This window comes from Callithrix jacchus, chromosome X, assembly GCF_049354715.1.
Source record: "Callithrix jacchus isolate 240 chromosome X, calJac240_pri, whole genome shotgun sequence".
Classification (NCBI taxonomy): Eukaryota; Metazoa; Chordata; class Mammalia; order Primates; family Cebidae; genus Callithrix; species Callithrix jacchus.
Window position 1 is genome coordinate 126,448,383 of NC_133524.1, and position 17,157 is coordinate 126,465,539.

General features: G+C 37.5%; 1 protein-coding gene across 12 annotated transcripts in view; it reads right to left on the reverse strand.

Moving 5' to 3' along the window:
• Nucleotides 1-17,157, reverse strand: part of ENOX2 (ecto-NOX disulfide-thiol exchanger 2) — a 290,714-nt gene that overhangs the window by 170,927 nt on the left and 102,630 nt on the right. The gene's annotated exons all lie outside the window — the stretch shown is intronic.

Genomic DNA, 17,157 nt, shown 5'->3' on the forward strand with positions numbered 1-17,157 from the left:
AGAAATTTTATCTATAGAATTTCTGACAGGCCTAAATCCAGGGGCACTTCTTAGCATGGGACCCATTCCTTGCTGGGCTCCTAGGCATTCAACTTTCCTTCCTTACTTTTTAAAAACTATCACCTACTCTATTTTGGGAGATCCTCTTATTTCCCTAAAGCTGCTTCTTGCTTCTCTTAGCTAAAATGAAGACATAGGATGTCTAACTTTTTAAGGTTTCTACTGATAATCACTGTAAGAAAAACAAATGAGAGAGAGTAACAGATAACTAACAAAGTCAGAAATCGTCCAAAGTCTTATGCATTCCTCACAGTCTTTGCCCTTTTATTCCTGAGGATAAACTTAATAACACCTTGTACTTCATTCGTTTCTCTCACATCTTGTCTCCTCATCCCTTCAGCCCACAAAATGTACAGTTTGTCCAAAGGGAAACACAATTGTTAAAATAAAAACAAATAGATAATAAACATTGGTGTTACAGATTTTTACTATTTCTGTATCTTATGTTCACAATAAAGAAATTCATGTGGTAACGTAATCTCATCTAAAACCAAGTGGACTGGTGCAGACAGCTGACCAGCTGTTATTTCATGTCATGTTGAAATACAGATTATCTGACTCCATAACACATATGAGGAGGCTTTAGAAAGTATGTATATTGGGAAACCGTAGGGGTGAGGTTCCTTGGAGAATGACATTTCTCATCTAATGGAACTAGGGGGTTAAACATCTCAGAATGAAGTGTGATTCTCAGTGAATACTCCAATCTGCAGGTCAAGGAGTTCACACGCAATGATGTCTGCCATATTGATGCAAATGATTCGTGGGCTTTGAGGAAAGCACTAAAGAATTTTCATGATTCTTGTGTGAGAAGATCAATAATCTCTTTGTGCCCAGCTGCTGTAACAGTTACTGTCACAATTCACTTTACATAGCTGTCCACTATCAGGTCAAATTAGGACCAACTTTCACGGTGCAATCTAACACTTTTAATGATTGGCCCAGGTTGTAATACCAAAATGTGACCCTGTGAGTGCATGCCACTTTTTATCTGCAGATGTGGCTCAAAGACTGTATATCCCTAGCGAAAAGAAATACAATTCCACCCTGGATTAGTTCACTTTAAAAGAAAATGGCTAAAGACTTGAGAAATCTGATAAATTCGAATTAAGGCAACAATCTCAAGACAGAAATTAATGTTGAAAAATAAATAACAGTACATGGCAATAAGAACAGTCTAGCTAATTTGTCTATAAAACAAATTTCTATAACTTAAGTCTTATTTCCCAAATGACGTCAGTTTAAAATCGGATATGGGACTCCATCTTGGGAGATGAGGGTCTCCAAATCAGTTTTCAATTCAAAACTTTTGGAGAAATGAGGGGTTAAAATAATGGCCAGGTCCTTAACGTTCTGGCAGGTGTTTTGTAGGATGTATCTATCTCTGGAAGCCCCGCGTCACTTTCATTCACCCTTCCTGCTCCCTCAATCAGGCCTCAAAACCTCTGACTCCATATTTGCAGCTCTCATTACCCAGCTGTTCCACCTGCTACTTCTGAGGGAATATTTACAAAGTCCAAAAGACACTGGTCTATGGATTACAATATTACTCTTCAGCCCCAGGCCTTAGCAGCCAAAATAATTGGACATTTCTCAGTGCCAGGTCTTAACTGATGTCAAACAAACGAAACCTACTTTGTCAATTTCATGAGTTCAATATTCTAACTAATTTAGCTGAAGCAATTGTATGAGTTACAATTAATGGGTAAGTAAAGGTAATGAGGAAGAAGTGAGAAAGAAAAGGTAAAAGTCCTTTTTGGAAGCACTAAGGGGCACACAAAAACTATCAGAGCCAAATTGATCTTTAAGTTGCCATTTTCAAGGTGGGATACAGGTCATAGACCAATTTTCATTGGCAGTGATCCTTCAGACTTTTAGTGACTCCCCAAACTACTTGATCAAGGCACTGAAGTCTCCCATAACAAGGCTGCATCCATTTCAGGCCTCGTCTCCCACTATGCCCTAGCTTATACTCTACCCCAATACTTCTCAAACTTTTTAATATGGACATGTGTTCCCTGAGGTTCTTGTAAAAATGCAGATTCTGATTTACTAAATCTGAGTTGTGGTCTGCTTTTATAAATTCCCAGATGATGCTAATCCTGCTGGTGCTGGAATCACACTTTGAGTCGAAAGGGATGGCACTCTAGCAAAATGGGACTACGGCATTCACTGAATCCACCCAGTACTTTCCTACCTCCATACCTTTGGCTCGCACTGCTCCTCCACCTGCTTCTTAATTTCCAATATTTAAAACAATGTCCTTCCTTTGGGTTTATCTCAGATGCTATTTCTTTCATGGTGTCTTTCCTTATTTACCTCTACCCAAACCAACAAATACATAGCAACAGAGACAGTAGCCGTCAGGGGAACTACTATTCATTGGTTGTTTTGAATATGTCTGTTTACAAACATTATCCCTTTATTTTATTTTCTAATTATTATTCTCATTTTATCACAAGGAATGGGAAACTTACTGAGTTGAAGTAAATTTCCCAAGGTCACACAAGGAATTCCGGCTTTTTGTTTTTCCTTTTTGTGAACAGAGTCTCACTATGTTGCCCAGGCAGGTAAGTCCTGGGCTCAGACTATCCTTCTGCCTCTGCCTCCCTAAGTGCTGGGATTATAGGCATGAGCCACCCTGCCCAGCCTCAGGCCTTTTCAATTATAAAATACTATTCCGGCTCTCCTTGAATGTTAACCTATACTTTTCCTGAGCTTTCTAGACCATGTCTTGTGTTGTAGTTCTTTGGGTATTCTGTCTTAGCCTACCTTCCCTCCTGCCTTACCCCACCCCCACTTAGTGGTAAATTCCTTGAGGACAGACTTTATGCCTCAGTCATTTGTTAGTCCTTCCGCCCCCAAGATGTGGCACAGTACCTTGCACTATTGTGAGCACTCCAGAAATGAGTATTAAACTGAACTCAGCTACAATTTGGGATATAGCATGGATAATCTCTGACTTATGATGGTTCAACTTATGATTTTTAAACTTTATGATGTGAAAGCGATAGACATTCAGTAGAAACCATACTTCTCTTATCATGCTGGGCAGCAGCAGTCAACTGTGGCTCCCAGTCAGTCACAGATTTTTGACTTATGATATTTTCAATTTACAATGGGTTTATCGGGATGTAACCCTATCATAAGTCAAGGTGTATCTGTAGTTGTGTTTCCCACCCCAAACATGAGCTGATCTGCTGCTGGAGTTGTTATAAAAGGAAGAAGGAAGCAAGGTTTATGGGTTCCTTCAGCATTCCTGGTATCTTCTCCATCTTAGAATTCCTGAAGCCTGGGGAGTGGTGGCAGACAATCACACACTCTATTCCTAATCTTGCATCTGCATAATTTCATTCTCTCTTTCTGAGGGGCAAAACAGTCCTTCCATTGACCAAGGCCCTTAGCTGAGAAAATACTATAAAAGAGATCCCGCATATGGATCTTCTGTTAATCGTTCTACATACATCAGGTTATGTATCCCATTTTACAAACTACACTTAAGAAAAGGCAATCTCTATCCAGTCTACCATTGATGGGCACTTAGGTTGATTCCATGTCATTGCTATGTGGTACATATACACCATGGAATACTAAGCAGCCATAAAAAAGAACAAGATCATGTCCTTTGCAGGAACATGGAAGGAGCTGGAGGCCATTATAGTTAGCAAACTCACACAGGAACAGAAAACCAAATACTGTATGTTCTCACTTGTAAGTGGGAGCTAAATGATGAGAACACATGGACACATAGAGGGGAACAGGGCCTACTTGAGGGTGGAGGGCAGAAGGATGGGGAGGATTAAGACCAATAACCAAAGGGTACTATGGTTAATACCTGGGTAATGAAATAATCTGTACAAAAAACTCCCATGACATAAGTTGACCTGTATAACAAACCTGCACATGTACCTCTAAACTTAAACTAAAAGTTTTTCAAAAAGAAAAGGCAATCTCTAGAGATGTGCTATCCAATACAGTAGCCACTAGCCACATGTAGCTCTTTAATTAAAATTGAATAAAATGAAAAGTTCAGTTGCTCAGCTGCACTAGTCACATTTCAAGCGCTCAATAGTTTTACATGTAGCTAGTGGCTGCTGTATTGGACAGCAGAGCTATAGAACATTTCAACCATCCCAGAAACTTCTACTGGGCAGTGCTGCTCTAGAGTCAGCCCTGCATTCAAGGCCACATCTGCAACTTACTAGGTGTGCCACTTACTAAGTGTGCCACTCATAAGGTGTATAAAACAGGTCACGAAATCTCTATCAGACTGTTTCTACATTGTAAAATGGGGGATGATAATGTGCCCCTTACAGTAAAGTGAGGGAAATTAAATAAGGGATTGTATGTTTAAGGTCTAGCACGTGTTGGACACTAAACAGATGTTAACACCCTTCTAACCCAATCAAGGGTTTATATAAATTTGCCTCAAAAATGGAATAAGGACATTTGAGTAGTGTGGTTCCTTTGGCCTCCAGGCTACATTCTATTTATGGCTTGGAAGATGTTGGCTTTGCATTCCTCTTCTAACCTACTTTTTCATAATAATATAAAGCTATTAAAGTAAATCATGAATAAATAATGCTGGGAGTAGTCAGTGATGGCTTTTTTCTTGAACTATGTTTCCTGAACCATATTCATTACTACCTTGAACTCTCCAGCATGAAAGAACCACATTTTCCCCTAACAATGGAAATGCCCCCTCCCAAATCTTTCAGGAGTGCTCTGTTCCATCTGGGTGCTATACTATTAGAAAACTGCTAGCAGTGACACTATAGCTGGACTAGAGAAGTACCATTTCTCTCTAAATCCATATTTTCCTAGACTCAGAATGTTATCTGTGTTTTTTTCTGTGGGGCTGACATCTCCCAGGCCTGGTAAAGGGTGAATTATTCCAGAAGAGTCTGAACTAAATCCGCTAAGGTGTTTGTGTTCTGTGAACAGAAAAGCAAAATACTTATTTCGAACTTCAAGAATAACACTTCAGGACTCTTTTTCACTGTACAATGCAATGCTTGGGAAACACAGCAAAATTACATTTCTCATTGAAAAAAAGTTCAAAAAATGTTGATTTGATAGAACAGTTCAAAGTGACAGATGGGAGATGGGTGATCTATCATTTTCCTTAGAATAAAGTCTGGCAGTCTTCAGAGGAACTGAGAAGAGAAAGCCTTATTTTGCTGTAGTTTAGCCCTGGGAACAGTTACAACAAATACCCTTCTCTCCACATCTTTGGGGTTAGGGGATTATGAAGATGGTGATTCATCAGTGCCTGCTTTGAGCTCGCTCTAGGCCATGCTGTAATTCCTATTGACCAATTTTCCACCTGAGTGACAGGAAAAGGGCAGGCTCCTAACACACTGACCATTAGGTTATCTGTTGAGTACTTCCGTGAGAATGTGCCCAGAGGTACTCTATTATGGGTGTCTCTATCTAAATAAAATAAATAATTGCAGATTTCAGAGCCTGAGGACAGAGAGTTGTTCTAGTATTGAAATTGGAGTCTATCTTGTCGGATCTGTAATGAGGTCTTCCCTTCAGGCTGATTGATTTCATAAAGCTGGGCAATTATCAAAAGCAAGCACAGTTCTCCCTGCAGAAACCACTCCACTGGTTTTGAAAACCAGCTTGTCAGCCAGATCTGGTCAGGAGCCTAGGCTGAACCAGCTCTTTCAGTAGGAACAGTTACTACACACAGAGAACACCAATTTCTGCTAATAGATTCTTAAGATGCCAGTAAATAAGTTGTAAACAAGGTTCAGCAAAATAATTTCACATGCTGTGAGTGAATGAAAATTGAAGTTGCTGTCAAATCTGCATTTTGGTGTAAGATGTTTTGAAGGAGAGAGAGCTGGAATTATTTTGATCTTTGGAGAGTTAATTTTATCAATTAATGCTAGAAGGATATTGGTATCCTTTAAGACTGATGCACTGCATGAATAACATTTGTATCTTTGCTTTGCCCAAAATGTACACACTAATTTCACCAGATTTCCTTTCTTTGTTTATTCAGCCTTCATTAACTATTTATCCAATCATTATACTACAACTTTAATTACCTTCTAATTAACCAATGATGAGTTTGTGATTTAGCATTCCCTAAAGATAGAAGTACATAAATACGGTCAGTCTTCATTTACATGTTCAAATTTTTATCTTCCCTCCTTGCTCTCACCCTATGAATTTTGCTCTACTGTGTCATTAATGTTCTGGAATTATGCTTTCTGCATTCCTAATCTTTTAGCCCCATTTGGGCTAGTTTTTCAAGAATGTATGAGAAATAACCCTTGCTGTTGGCTGAGAAATTAAACACTGAGGAGAAAACAGAGGTTCCTGTAATATGCTAATGCATTCTTAAAGATCTATACTTTTCCTATACCAATTCCTCATAGGGGTATCAATACAGGGTGTTGAAAAGTGATTAACTCCTTTAGAGAAATCCCTGACTGAGCTGAAGTCAACCTATTACTAGGAAAGCTAGAATCTCTCCTTGAGAAGATAGCATGACTGTAAAGGAAAAGGCCTGCAGAAAATAACTCACAATTATTGGCATAAAAGAGGTTTTCAATACCCATTTTTAGACTGCATTCTAGCCTGGCCAATAAAGCAAGACTCCCGTTCTCTCTCTCTCTCTCTCTCTCTTTCTCTTCCTCTTTCTTTCTTTCTCTTTCTTCTTTCTTCCTTTCTTTCTTCTTTCTTTCTTTCTCTTTTTTCAAAAAAAAAAAAAAAAAAAAAGAATAAGTAGGATCTTAGTTTTGCTCCAGTCTGGATTTCAACTGAGGTATTCAATACACATAGAAATAAACAAACCAATAAATTAATATTGACTGATAGTCTGTCTCCTTATTTATCCAATTCATTCAAACACTTTGGGTGCCTTGACCGTATGTAAGGCTTGAGGATTTTAGGACTTAATAAGATAGGTTTGTTTCCTCAAGAAGATAACAAACAGAAAGAAAGGCAGATACACACAAAGAAAATCTGGCCCAAATTACTGTACCAGCTTCATCTCTTGCCACTTCCCCTAAGTACCCTTTACTTCACTCATACCAAAATTCTCAAAACGTCTCAAGCATGCTAAGCCCTGTCATGTCTATGTGCTTCTGTACATGCCATCCCCTCTGCTCGACATGTAACTTTTGCTTTTTCTACCTGGAGAACTTTTATTCATCCTTCAAAACTCTGCTTGAATGTCACCTCTTCAGTGAATTTTTTACCTAACTCCCAAAAGCTCTCTCCACGGGAGTACACAGAGCCTTATCAGATCATTTATTGTAGGACAGTGTTTATTCTAATATTTGTTTGTGTGTGTGTGTGTGTGTGTGTGTGTGTGTGTGTGTGTGTTCTGGGTGGGGGGGTTATCACCATCTGATTTGTGCCTTAGAAAGATCACTCCTATGGCAGGATGAAGGATGCACTGGAGGTAAGGAGACACCAGAGGCAGAGAGACCAGTTAGAAGAAAACCATAGTGATACAATGGAGAGATGACAGTCACATGAACTCAGATGGTGGCAGTGGGATGGAAATAAATGAATGGATTTCAGAAACATTCAGGAAACGTAATCATCTGAATTTTATGTATGATCGGATCTGGGAGTTGAGAAGAGTCTGAGATGACTCCATGAAAAAATTCTTAAGGCACAGTCCTGAAAATCCTGCAATGTTTGTGGGTTTCAGTGTGAGAAAAAGCACAATCCAATGGAAGCATATTCATAAATCCATGCTAAAAAATAAAACTGCATCCAGTCTCTATTTACCATGGCATAAAGGCTGCCAGGAAACACCAGTAAATGGCTTACACTTGACTTTTACTAAGTATTCTTAACAAAGCTTGTCAAAAGATATTAATTCATTCAGAAAAAAATATAATAGTCTAAGAGGAAGAATAACATAGTATTGGCCTAAAAAGGGGTAAAAGCATTTTCATAATAGGTCTCAGACTTGGTTTATTTTATCTATAGCATTTACTGACAAAAGACAAACATGTTTTCTAAGGCCAGAAATACTTAATAGGTTCCTTCGCTTTCTCCTTTTACTTATCCCTTCCCTCCTCCAAACAACTCCTTAAAATTTTATTAGAAAATGTTACATTTTAATAACAGTATTCTTTTTGTTACTATAGTCTCTTAGATTAAGCTAACAATTCTTCTAACAATACTCAAAGAAAGCTTGGAAAAATTAATGCTACGTTGTTTTTCTCCCTGCCAAAGAATATAGCAATATAATTCTCTCCTGGAGAAGAAGCACTCTAATCATCTTTAACTTAAAAGTAAATTCATTTCAGGAAGATGCTCTGTGACAAACCATTGACAGAGCAAATCAGGGCTCCTAGGAGATTGCGAAGTGATGGATTGAGTTGAAAAGAATGCCACAGCCGAATTCAATTCCATGAACATTTTCAACATTAACAGTGTCTCTATAACAAAATAGCACTGTATGAGAGTTAAAATCATGTTACATTACATTGTGAAAGGTAGGACTCAAACACTACACAGATTCCTAACGCCTAAGAATTCTAGGCACTCCAGAGGCAGCAAAAGTACAAACCAATGTATCTGATTAAACAATAGAGGAAACTATTGTACCAGGCAAAGTCAAACTGTAAAAGCATAGTAACTTTCCAAAAATGCCTTTAAGAAGTTGAGATCAGAAAAGATTGAAACATTCTCTCAATCCAATTGATGTCACTAGGATCTTGGAATGGGTCTCAAAGCCAAGGTATTGCTCTTATTTGGAAGATCATTTCCACTTTCATTCCCTTCCTAATTGAATCTGTCTCCATCTTCCATTGTGTTTGTTCCATTATTATTTTTTAGACCCTCCTGCCTCTGCCCCAATGTTAGGCTTGGGAAAACTCATCCTTTGGAGACATATTTGGATTAGTAAATTTACAGGCTTGACAAATCTACAGGCTCAGAATTTCCTGGAAATTGGGCACTTGCCTGAGATGGTGGGGGAAGGAAAAATGGAAAAGCAGGTGAACTAAGGCTCTTGAAAACTTGACCAAGCAGCTTGGCCTCCTAAGCAGATACAGTGATGACCATATAGCAGCAGTGCAGGAAAATAATTCTACTTAAAGGTCCTTTCTTTGGGCCTTTAAAAGGCAGTTGTTTTCTTTGTCACACATGTGACCTAAATCTAGTTTTCTACAAAGCGAACAGGCAAAAAGGGCTCTCATGTTCGTTTTTGCTGTTGTTGTTGTTGTTGTAATTAGCCTACTTGCTTGCCTCAATTCAGTCAGCTCAGTGCCCATAATATATTGATCAGGAGTGTCGCTGGAGGAGATCGAGACTTTAAGGCAGTGTGTCTTATCCCTGGCTACATACTAAATTCACCTGGAGCATTGAAAAAAGAAAAACACAACAATACCTGGATTCCACCATCAGAAATTTTCATTGAATCGGTCAGGGCGGAACCTAAGCATCTAGTTTTTAAAAGCCACCAGGTGGTCAGGCATGGTGGCTCACACCTGTGATCCCAGCACTTTGGGAAGCCACAGCAAGAGGATCCCTTGAGCCCAGGAGTTCCAGACTGGCCTGGGCAACATAGCAGGATGCTCATCTCTACAAAAAATAAAGAACAACAACAAAAAAATTTTTTTAATCCACCCGGTGATTCTAATGTGCAGCCAGAACTGAGAAACACAGTTTTAAATAATTTTCTAATTTAAGATCAGAAAATGAGTATTCACTGCCCAATTTGATTTTTACTTTTTAAAGTTCAAACCAGGTAACACTTAGAAGGTAAGTTAATTTACTCTGTACCTACAACCTGTAGGGAAATGTATTGGTTGTGTGGTATTAAATATGTTAGACTTAAACTTGTCCAGTTTATGATACTTTTATGAAAAATTAGTTTCTCTTTTAGAAAGAAAGATTAGAAGGGTTACTGGCAAAAACAAAAAGAACTGAAATATTGGAAACAAATTTAGACAAAGTATAATTACAAGATTAAGTTCCTTTCCTTCCATAAGAACCAGCTAAAATACTTCAGAAATACTGGGTCTGTTTTCTTATTAATCTCCAAGAGAAAGATTCCAAGCTGCCTTTGGGGACTGGCCTTGAATCTCATAACCCTTGGAATTCCAGGCCATTCACCCCTGTCCTCAAGTACTCATTCATTTATTCTACTATGTGTACAATGTCATGAAGAATACTGGAAAGCACTGCAATTAAAATAACATTGGATAAAAATCACTCTGAATGTTGTTTGCCTATGTCATCTGTCACCTCAGGGATTCCACTGAACTTTAGAAAGGATCTGGTAAAACAAAAAAAAAACGAAAAGGCACAGTTAAGTATTGTGATGGTTAATATTGAGTGTCAACTTGAATAGATTGAAGGATGCAAAGGATTGTTCCTGGGTGTGTCTGTGAGGGTGTTACCAAAGGAGATTAACATTTGAGTCAGTGGACTGGGAGAGGCAGACCCACCCTCAATCTGGGTGGGCACCATCTAATCAGCTGCCAGTACACCTAGAATAAAGCAGGCAAAAGAACATGGAAGGACTAGACTGGACGAGTCTTCTGATCTTCATCTTTCTCCCATGCTAGATGCTTCCTGCCCTTGAACATCAGACTCCAAGTTTTTCAGCTTTTAAACTCTTGGACTTATACCAGTGGTTTGCCAGGGGCTCTCAGGCCTTCAGCCACAGACTAAAGGCTGCACTGTCGACTTCCCTACTTTTGAGGTTTTGGGACTCAGACTGGTTTCCTTGTTCTTCAGCTTGCAGACGGTCCACTGTGGGACTTCACCTTGTGACCACATGAGTCCATACTCCTTAATAAACTCCCCTTTATATATACATCTACCCTATTAGTTCTGTCCCTTTAGAGAACCCTGATTAACACAAGTGTAGTAGAACAGGTCATAAAGACACAAGCTCTGGTCTCTGCTTTTCCATCAACTCACAGGGGAACCTTGGGTGAGTAATTCTTTGTCAGTTTCCTCGACAGAAAAACAAGTTGAACCATGTGTTCTCCCAGCTCTGAGTTTAAGACAAAGAAAAAAAAAGAAACTTAGATAGAAGACATCCATAAAAGCATGAAATAAAACTCACTAATTAATAGGGGCAGAAAAGGAGAGCAAGGAGAGCAAAGAGGGCCCTGGAAGGATGCTTTCCTAGTACTACCTACACAAAACTTATTTAGCAGGCAGTAAATGATTTAATAGTAGTACAGTTAAGGCACCCCACCTCGAAAATTAAAGTACTTCCGTCACTGCTCCAGAAAAAAAGCGTCCTTAAGAATTTTGCTAATTATAAACCAGAACTTGTAAGGAAGCACAGAACAGTTTTTTAAAATGATGTTTAAATATCAGTATATCTTCTAAGTAACTTGCCATAAATTAATATTATTTATAGAACAAATGTTATGAAACTCCGAATAAGAGTCTAATGCTGAAATACTAAAAGTATGCCCAGTATGGCAGAAATAAATTACCCTAATTGACCAAAGCTATGCTCACATATGAGACATTCCAAAACACACTGATGTAATGACAAAAATTCCTGTCTCTCTCTGCCAATGTTATAGGAATTGTTATTAAGGCCAAGCATGGTATTTGTGTACACATAAGAGCAAGCAACAATTACAATCTAGAGGTTTTTTAATTTAATCTTTTTTATTTATTAGTATTGTTACACAGCAATGAGTATTCAAAGAAAAAAACTAATCAGTGTGTATTATGCAACAATCAGACAAAATACTCCTAATCCTCTGTCATTCTTTTTCCTTGGCCCCTGGGTACTCATTAAAGGTTAATTTATTTAAATCTCTCCAACATTCATTTCAATCTACTTTAATAAACTAATGAATCTTTGGAACTTTGCCTAATCAGCTTATGTTTTCTATTTTAATACATCTAGAATATGTCTTTTTTTTTTAAAGCTCCTTCTTAATAATTGTCTTCCCTCTTGGAGGTAGAATTGTGCTTCAGTGACAACCTGATGTGTACATTTGGTGACACATTTACAACGTCATCCAGCACACAGGGAATAGCTGTGGCTTGCCTGTTGTTCTTAAACATAGTTACATTTTAGAGGATAGTGAATTAATTTGTATTTAGTAGGATAATAATCCTCCAAATTGAAATGGCCATTTTACAATTTCCGGAGTGTGACAATTACAGTAAAGCAAAGCTTCTAATAACTTTGGTGCTTGTCAAATGCTATGAGGGGCTATCAATGAAATAACTCCATTCCAGTCATTGTAAACCAGAGCAATACATAGTACCTACCATTTGGATTGGCAAATGTAAGTGGGGTCTGGCGATGTCTTCAAATGAATAGTACAATCAAAATGGCATCTAAAATTGTGCCTTACAATCTATCCAGCCACCATGTTCGATACATTTTGTTTAATGGCAACTTTGAGGAATCTTTCACATAGCTACCTTTAAGTTGAATATTGTTATGGTGGTGGCCAATGTTCAGGGACTGCATGCCACTCTCTACATCAGAATGCCAGAAACCAAAGTCTTGGCATGCTAACACATTATTTCTAACTACTGCCTTACAGTATGTGACATCATCCTAGAATAACACAGCTTAGCAAGTGCTTCCACAATATCCCTATGGTGGGGGAAGGTATTAATGTTGTTGGTTTTTAGATAAGGAAACTAGCTCAGAGAAGCTTCTGTATTTCCAAAAGGTTATAATGTGAATATGTGAAGGAGCTGAAATCTGGATTTTTTTTGGCTACAAACCCTTTCTCCTGTACCATGTTGCTTGCCTGGTTGTGTTAGGATAAACGCTTTTACTGATCCATGGCTCAACACTGATTAAAGAAAAAGTGTAAATGTTACCTCTAAGATGTCTGGTTAAGGAACAAATAAAATTAATTAAAAATATGGTATTTCTATTTCTAGATTCTTGAGGAATCGCCACACTGTTTTCCACAATGGTTGAACTAATTTACACTCCCACCAGCAGTGTAAAAGTGTTCCTATTTCTCCACATCCTCTCCAGCATCTGTTGTCTACAGATTCTTTAATGATTGCCATTCTAACTGACGTGAGATGGTATCTCAATGTGGTTTTGATTTGCATTTCTCTAATGACCAATGATGATGAGCATTTTTTCATGTTTGTTAACCACCATGGCATGTGTATACCTATGTAACACTCCTGCACGATCTGCACATGTACCCCAGAACTTAAAGTACAATAAAAATATATATATTATAAATTATTAAATACAACATAACTTCATAATATAGTAATTCATTTAGAGCATAACTTTATATAAAAGATATTAAATCCTTAATTTTCATTTTCTATACAAATTAATAAAAATAATTAACTTATTCCTCACCCGTGATCTGAATTTCAGGCAAATTTCTAATGGGAGCCGATACACTGTCAAATGTTTTTAAGTTATCACCTCTGATTTTCCAAATAGAAACTCCAAGAAATTAACTCTCAGATTTCATTGTTCATTCATTATACATCTGTCCAACCGTTTATTCATTCATTCATTCATCCAATCATCCAAATGACATTTATGGAATGTCTACTTTGAGGCAAGCAACAAGACAAAGGTAGACTCTTCCTGAAGCTCCTGCTGCTGCCTTACTTCCCTAGATTATGAACTCCTTGAAGACAGGGGATCCTGTGATTCTACACGGAATATAGTCAGTTCTATTTGCAGAAAATCACTGAAATACTTTTTTGACAGTGAGATTTCTGGCTCCCCCTGCCGCCCACATGCCCCTCCAGACATATGGGAGTTAGGGGAAGAAAAATAGCAGAGTCTGCTTATCAAGTCTGACCTTTGGATAATGACTACAGTTCTCCCATCTGAGCTTGCTGCTGTTCTGCCTTGTGGTCAACAAAATGATTTGGCTCAAAATGGCAATGTATCTGTTGCTGCTTCCCAGATATCCTCCAGCAAGCTACATTATATATATTTTTAAATGGTTGCTTCTGCCCTTCAGCATAGAGGTGAACTGTATCACCAAATGTATTGTCTTGCTTGATACAGTAAGAAGTTGGGGTTTACAGAAAAGATGCAGATAAACATGAAGCAGTTGCAAAAGAAGAAACATTCATTTGGTGCTACGACTAAACAAATGCTTGACTTTATTGTTTTAACAACAATAATTTATTCACATCCACCTCACAGCTACCTTGTAAGGTGATCAAAGAAGACATAATAATTACACAGTTAAAATATGGAACTCTAAAGCTCAGAGACACTAAAGTGACTTGTTTAAAGATCCACAGCAAGCCAGTGGCAAAGTTTGGTCTCCCAACTACCACTCCAGGGATCAGGCTTCTCTATTAGGGTTCCTAGTCAACAGGAGACTTGCATTTTTAAGAATTACTAGGAGCCATGAAGAACTAATCCATTGTCTCAGTTTGTACTACTGACTAGTTAATTATTTAGAAATGATTTATTAAAAATAAGAAGTGAGGAATATAGCATGCCAAGCAGGCAATTCTGGACAAGAGACTTCTTTTAAGCAAACTGAGCCTTACTGTAATCCTTCCAAACTGAGCATTGATTAAGCTAAAAAAGTTAGTATAATAAAGAAAGCAATGTTAAAATTTTTTGTCTGTATTAGAATTCCTTGTAGTTCTGCAAGGATGGAGCTAGTTATGCCATGATACATTTTTATTCACAAATAATGAAGGCATGAATGGTATCACTTATAGAAACCACAGAAATGTTCTTTCTGTGGTTTCTAGACTCTTTCTAAAATATAAGAATATGGGCTTTATGCATATTTAGTACAAAATATTTGTTGGATCATGTAATATTTTTAAAAGTGAAGAATTTATAAAAACCTAGAGGGTCTTCTGATTTTTATTATCATTTAATATTTAATTCTACAAAACAGAATTAAATACTTTGTTTTAAAAATATTTTATTAAACACAATTGCATTTCTTTATCTTTCTAAGCCTCATCTTCAAAATTACCTGGGATTTTATTAACTGATTTTTCTAAGCCTCTGACTTCTTTCTTCCTCTGTAAGTAAACCACAAGCTATATTACACACATATATTTTGCTAAAATAGATATCATTTCCATTGCTTCCTGGACCACCACAAAAGAGAGTCCTTTGTGATCTAAGTCAATTCACCCATATTTAAAACCTTTTACATTTCAAAAACATGTATTATAACATGATTAGATATGTACTTTATAAATAAGCAAGAAAGTGACATGTGTGGCTTAATTACCAATCCCAAATAATTAGTGTTGGAGCAAAACAGTGAATTAAATGTAACACAGCCCAGTCATCCTAACAAAAGAGATTACAGATAGGAGCTGGGATAACTTTGGGAGAGGTCAAACATATATAAGAGGGTTAATGAATTAAAAAGTTGTCATAGGTAATTAAAAAAAAGAAAAAAGAAAGATGCTGACTACTACCAAAAAATTCCATAGCATATTATTGAAACTGCCACATCAAATATTTTAACATACCCCTCCCTAGGGACAAATAGAAGTTTGCTTGGTACAGTGTATTTTCTAGCATAATGTTGTGATAAAAAGTTCTGAAAAAAAAAAAGAAATGAATTGTATTTTTTCCAAAAGCTATACAATGCATTCGCCTTTTCACAGAGGATAGAGATCATGAAGAAAAGTGAAATTCATATGGACCCTAAACCTCTCATTTTAGCCCAAAGTTTCTGCCTCCTTCCCCATCAGAATCTCTACCAGAACACTAATAGGTAGCAAAATTGGCTGATAGAAGCATTGTTCTCCTATTCCTTCCCTGCCCACCCTCTGGTAAAAGAATTAATGAGCAGTAAAATTACCAAAAGTCAAGCAGCAGAATGGAGAATAAAGAATACCAAGGTTATGGATAACCTACAAACCAGATAATGAGCTCTTGAACAATCAAGAATTGACTTAAACCTCAAACCTCTAACCTTCTTGCTTAGACCCATCATTCTAACTTATATTTAGTGTCTTAAACACAGAACTGCAACAGAATTGCAGTTTGTCTCTAAGTCCTTGTTTATAGGAAATAGGGGCAAAAGTGATATCTAAACTTTGGCACTGGGAACACTGTTAGTAGCCTCTCCTGACACTCCATTATTTCCCTCGTCTTGGGCACCCAAAGATGTTATTAACCTTTGTAGGAGCCCTGAACATTATAAGAGATAGTTGACAACTGCACTAGTATCACTTGTTCCCTCTCAATGCATATGCCAGACTTCAGTTGTTCCATCGCATTCACCTAAAAGGCTTCTCTTTGGTTTTTCTTTAATGCTTTCTTCCTTCTCTTCCTTCCCATTACTTAATGTAGTAGAGCCTCTGCACAAAAATATAGTCTTGGTCCCCTACCACTAAAAAGGTGATCTCACCTTTAGAATTCATGTCAATTTATAACAAGCTTCCAACAGGAAGCTATAACAATAGCTATTTTATCCAGATCCAGATTCATTTCTCAACTCAATTTTCTGAATCCTGGTATCTTCTTTAGTGTATAAGCCATTAATATCTCAATTCATGGAGATATCACACTTCCTGGTAAAACGCTGTCTATTCCACTTAACTATGGTCTGAATGTTTATGGTCCCTGCTACCCAAAATTCATAGGTGGAAACCTAACCCCCAAGGGCGGTGTTATTAAGACGTGGGGTGTTTGAGAGGGCATTAGGTTGACATCGCCGATGAACGGAATTAGTGTCCTTATGAAAGGGGCCTCAGGGTGTTTGTTTGTCCTTCCACCATGTGATGACACATACAAGGTACCATATATGAAGCAGAAAGCCCTCACCAGATACCAGATCTGCTGGCACTTTAATTTTTGACTTCTCAGCTTCTAAACTATATGCAATAAATTTCTGCTTATAAATTACTCAGTATTTTGTTATAGCAGCCTGAACAGACTAAAACACCATCACAGTGATGGTTTCAAGGCAGCTTTTGAAGTTCAAAACTGCTTTTCCATATTTTCAGAAATGTTCTTTCAACAAATAATGCCAAGAATAAAGGAAAAACAGTTACCAAGTCTGGAAGAACATTTAAGCTGAATGTGGTGGAAGGGCATAGAATAACAGTCTAGGATTTCTAAATTAGACATTCCTAAATTAGACATTTTCCTAGGAAAAATGTCTGAGATAGTATCAGTAACAAAGT